Here is a 6,000-nt window from a genome sequence, read left to right as displayed (position 1 = left end):
AGCCAGGGAAGTGGTGTAAAGAGAGATGTAGCTTAATGTTTGTGTGACAAAGTGGGGTAAGATTGGCAAGATTGGGGGAAACTCATAACATCTTTCACTCATAATACCCATGAACTCTGACTATAAAGCTGATATACATTAATTTGAAAAACCCTAAAAATCCTGCTATTATATAGCCTTGTTTTTACAATAAAACCACCCTATTATTAAACTGCAGTGATTTTTTAAAGGCATCACGATGGTTTAGACTTACACATCACAAAGATGAACGTTTTATTGCATGTTACATTTGAATTTCATTTGCTAGTGCTTAACAACGTTTCTGTAACTGTAATGTATAAAAATGCAGACAGTCTATCCGGGGGTCTGTGTGTAATTTCATTCCCACTGCATCCTCACCGGGGTGCTGGTTCTCAGACTTCAGCCAGAAAACAAGCCTTTATTTGATTTAGGGAACTCCCCCTCTCATGTGCCTCCTCTGCTCATGAAGTGTCCCAGTATGGAATGTCTGCATTATTGCACTGCTGACAGAGATTGATGCTCCTCCAAACCAGCTGCACATGCAACAATCCTCAACTTCAATGAACTTAATTGCAGAAGACGAAGAAGAAGAAGAAGGGGAGGGCACTTTTAAAGAGTTGGAAAATGCAAAGAATGACAGTTTTGAATGTTTCTGTTTCCAACATATGTTTGGAAGGGAGAAAGGAAAACAGCTTTGTAATGGATGTTTGAGGTTTTAGTCAAACACCATCGGCAAACGTGTCAGGAATGAGTGATTTATTGAAACGCCGCACGTGGCCATGAGGTTGGGTTGTAGCAGAGGCGGCTTAAAGCCACGGAGTGATGTTACTTTGAAATTATTTACGAGTCGACGACATATCATCATTCAGATGCACAAATATAGGCCTCCCAAAATAGACACGCAAATAATCCTAAATGGTCCTCAATCATCTTCTACTATGTGTGTGACCAAATGTTAGATTCAGTGTGTCCTTTAGGTTTGAGTTGATTGTGAAGAAGTTTGATTTGATTATTATTATTATTTTTTTTTTTTTTAAACACACAACACTTCTGGCATCCTCATATATTAATGCAACACTTGTAATTCGCATAAGCAGCTGTGTGATATGTGTTCTACACTCTTAAAGGCTCAGAAAACAAAGGCCGCAGCTCACTTGTACAAAGAATCGACCTGTAAACCAGTGGGATCAACTGTTCAAACCTTACAGTACGTCACCATTCTGTTTAACAAGGCCAGGGATCAAAACACTAATCCCACACACACACACACACACACACACACACTCCCTTTGGTTATAATTAACTTGCAGTGCTCGATGGTAACACTATTTTAAAGATATGTTTCTATGGGCTCTAATCCTGATTCAATCTCTCTTCCTGTGTAAAGCACCAAGAGGAAAAAAAAAAAAAGACGAGGATGGCTTTGTACTTTTTGTGTTCGCTCTCTCTTTACTTCATCTTGTATTATCAGTTCAATACCTAATATCACAGGGGGTTATGACTTGAATACATTAGTGAGAACAGAGAGAAAAGCTCTGATTTTCAGTGGTTTGTGTTCAGCACATAAAGCAGGTGAAGTTTTTAGATTGGTAAAGTTCGGTCCTGTAACACAGACTGTGTGTACGGAGGCAGCGAGTGATTTATTTAACTTAAAAAACAAATTAATTATTAGTACAAATCTAAAAGAAGAAGATTCAAATTTGATGTTTTTCTCTGATTTAACACCTCTGCTGTTTTTGTTTTGTTTTTTTTTTGCATAAAAAAATATCCTCAATCACATAAATCCAAACATAAATAAAGTCGGCGTTGCAATGACAGAGATTCACTGAGGCTCAATTACAGATTGCGTTTTTTAAGCATAAACCAATTATTTTCTAAAAAGAAAATATAAGCAACTGGTGGACAAATTAAAAAAAAAGAAGAGTAAATGCTTTGCAGAAATGGCCGCTTTCACACAATCATTCCACTCGCCATTAGGTAGCAACATGCCGCCATTTATCTGTTTGATGACGGGGGCTGTGAGGCGATGACAGATGGATACTTACATCGCGTAAGTTTGGAAACAACCTTCAGCGAGAAGTTCAGCCGGATGCTCTTTTTTAAGGACTTATCAACACTTGTCCATTAGACACAAACCACTGCTGCGTGTGGCTTTGTACCAAATAGCTGAGTGTGGATGCAGTGCAGGGGGCTGTCATATGTTTAAAAAAAAAAAAAAGTGATTGCAGACGAGTCACGTGACACTTAAACTCCAGTCCTGCTATTTTCTTTGCTATGAGTAAACAGACACACAGTGGACTGAAGCCATAATTATACATTCCTGTATGATAGTTGGAATAATAGCATTAAGATGCTGTCTGCATTCTAGTCTTTCTCGAGTGGCTCCATCTTGCATGTTTGCAGCGCATGCAGAGTTTCAACATTTATTTCTAAGTTTAAAAAGCTGCTGACAAGTTCCCAGTAAGCCATAAACCGCCAGTGCAACATTACTTGTGCAATGCGAGCTTCGATGTTCTGATGTGGGTTTGTGTCCAGTTGTAATGCTGCTTTCCTCCGTGCTCCAAAAACACAAACTTTCATCTAGATTTCAGTCCTCATTCCTACCATTTTTTTCCCCCAAGTGTAGATGCTATTTGTTGGTTAAAGCCTTGCTGTTTTTCAGAGCTTGACCTTTTGTGAGAGCTTTTATTTGCCCTTTTAGTGGAGTACAGTGGTTTCTTTAAACCAGACCTCAGCGAAGCAGCAACTCTACATGGAGTGTTCGAGTGCTACAAGTAGCCATGATGTTAGGAAAAAAGCATCTTTTGCTGAGTTTATGATATTCTAGAGAAATTCTGACTCGCGGTGACACATTTTGTAAAAGAGTCTTTATTAAGGCATCATAATAGTCAGAACATCATAGTGTTTCCATATGCAGACATCAAACATCATGTTGCATCCCACACAGTGACCTTCTCAACCAAATCAGCCCTTGTTGTCACTCATTTCAAAATCTTTGAACGCTGACTGGGCCATGCCGTGCAAGCAGCAGCGGCACAACAAATATGTGTTTTTAGTGTCGCGTTTCGGTTTGGGATGTTTTCTTGTTCATCACGTGAACATTAAAACCCCGGCAGTTTAAGTCTTTCCGATGCATTTTCCTCACAAAGAGTAGCAGTGTGAGGCTTTTGGCCACAGTTGTGGTATAATTTCCATTGCAGGTGGGAGCACCAATTAGTGATTAATTGAAAAGGGTGGAAAAATAATAAACGGCAAACACCTGGAGCAAGCAAATTTGGGCCAATCATTATCAATCAAACCGTGAGTGAGCATCGGGCAGTTGGAATTAATGGGATACACACACCTTATAATGTCGGACATGCGTGACGTTTTAATTCTAAATAGTTATTAGCAGACATATTGAATTACCGCAGTTAGGTCTGTCCAGCAGTTGGTCATTGAGTTAGAATAGATGGATTTCCTGTCTGGCAGGTTCACTATGCATGCTGGATAATGAGAGAAACATGTTTGTACTGTTTTTAGATCATCAAAATATAAGCAAACAGCATCAAGATGTTAAGAAAAATGACCTTTTGGCTTGGGGTGCATGTTTGACATTGTACAGAATAGCCCTTTACTCAGCCTCCTCCTCACACATTACCATGTTGGCTTATGGCACATTACTCCTCCAGCATGTTGATAAGAAACCCAGCAGTCACCTCCCCGCCTCTCACCGCTCTGCACTGCCAACTTGGGCCTGAAAATAATTTTAAAACCACCGGCATGTATTAAATATTGTTCGAGAGGTGCATTCACACAGGAGCACAGAGGCCACCACAGCTGCTGGTGGCGATGTGACCCCGTCATTTCATCTATTCTCACCTGAACCACATTGTATCAGCTGTGACATCCAGGAATATCAGAGTCAAAGACATAAAATCGAACCGCGAGATACTTACAGGAGCAGCTGCTGCACACAGGTCGGACTGTGAGTTGAGCATCAGGGAGTTGCTGAGTAGGATTTGGTACATCTTGCTTTACATTATTTAGCATCTTTTGTTACTTGACATTTAATCTCAAAACTCTTGTATTGCTGCTAAACTGCTGAATGAAGCTTGCTGCAGGCAGGATTTAAGATTTTTTATTTGCTTTTCTCGTCATACTTTGGAATAATGTGTTGCATGTCCCCAGCTTTCCCCCTAATGAGTCACAGTCCTTCACAGACTCCTTGAGCTTTCCTCTGGCAACATTAGGAAGCTGATATTCTACCGGAGTTCAACACTTAGCGCGCAGTCATACCAACACACATAGACGGACACACAGACACATTCAGCTTCCAGGCCTTTCTTGGCTGCCGGCACCAGTCGAGCTGCATTTCCACCTGTGTCCTGCTGATGCAGCTGCCGAAAAATTCTCCATGCCAACAGCACTGTTATGATGATACCTTACACACCGCGTTTTGTTTGCCAAAGTCTACTTTTAATCACTCTCTTTCTGCGATGCCAGTGTAATTATAAATGAATGCACTGCAGAGAGGTGGAACGTATCAGGTGTGAGTGAAGCGTTCATCAGTCGATGCGTCTCTCTTGTTGTTCATACTTACTGTATGTGGCTGCAGGATGTCAGCGTGGCTTGTGGGCCTTTGCTGAGTTCAGTGAAAATGTGCAAGGGAGATGATGTTTTTCTATCTATCGACATGCTTCCTCTGAGTTGTAGCGTTTTTACTACAGGGTTTTGGCTTGATGACTCAGCCACAGCTTTATTCCATTCTGAATAGATTTGATGTGAGAAACGCTTCAGTAGTAAGGAATGGAAAATATCTACAGATGCACACACTGGCGTGACAAACACATACACAGCCACAGTGCGCGCTGGACTCTAATGATGGATGGATGGACTAATGATGGATCTACTTCCATTATCAGAATCAAACTGAACAACAGTGAGCCAGAACAATTACAAAGCAGCAAATGTTTAGGGAAAAAAAGCACGGGTATTAACATACTATTGAAAATAGCTGCAATTCTGCATGCACGAGCCAACTAACCAGGGGAATTATGATTCCAGTTTGTTTCATTGCACATGTGTTTGTTTTTTTGTTTTTTTTCCTGAAATGATTTACTCGTGAGGAAAAGAAAAAAAAATGGAACCCATTTCTAGTAAAAATATCTGCACTCGAAACAACAGGCAAGCAAAACGACCAATATTTATTGCCTCTTGTCTCTGAAGAATATTTGAAGGTTTTGAGCTGCAGCCCAACAGGAAATGAACAATGAATTTCAGGCAGCTCAAAGAAAAAGCGGTTGTGCCGAGGCTAGTGAGTTTGTTAGTCCTGCTGACATGGTGTTAATGTGCATAAATGCTGCTCGGTGTTAAAATATTCAACCGCTGACCTGGGTTTAAGAATTATATCTGTATGTTTTTGACTACTACATTTGTAACAGCAGCAGTTCTCGAAGAGATGCAGCAGAAAAAAATAATCTGAAAATCTAAAACAAAGCAATGGCACAGGTTGGTCTGGGGTTTATTGTAAAAAACCTTCTTCCTGACAAACCCCCAGTCAGACACTCATTTGTGAAAATGGTGACCAACAACGTAGCCTTCCGCAAGCAGTGAGAAATATTCTGGGTTTGCTATCAGTTTCAAACACCATATGCCATCTTTACAGAACAATAGCAAATAGGTTAATTGGGACTCCACTTAGATTTGAGGGAATACAAAGCAACATCAGTTCGAATCAGGCTTTATGTCACTAAAAACCATCAAAACCTTGGAGTACATATGGTTTCAGCCATGTTTTCCTCGGGGGCCACCTTATGATGTACCCTGACAAACACGTTGCGATGTGGAATGGAATTGGGAGAAATCTGCCAGCGATTATCTCTGGCTGGTCATCCTCGTTTGCGAAAGAACGACTCATTATCAGACTCATCAGATAAGCAGATGTCGGCAAGCTGCTCTGTAAGCGAGAGGACCCCTCCATTGAAGCGGCGCGTTAAT

This window comes from Chelmon rostratus, chromosome 20, assembly GCF_017976325.1.
Source record: "Chelmon rostratus isolate fCheRos1 chromosome 20, fCheRos1.pri, whole genome shotgun sequence".
Lineage (NCBI taxonomy): Eukaryota > Metazoa > Chordata > Actinopteri > Chaetodontiformes > Chaetodontidae > Chelmon > Chelmon rostratus.
The sequence above is the reverse complement of the archived record's forward strand: the minus strand, read 5'-3'. Positions refer to the sequence as shown.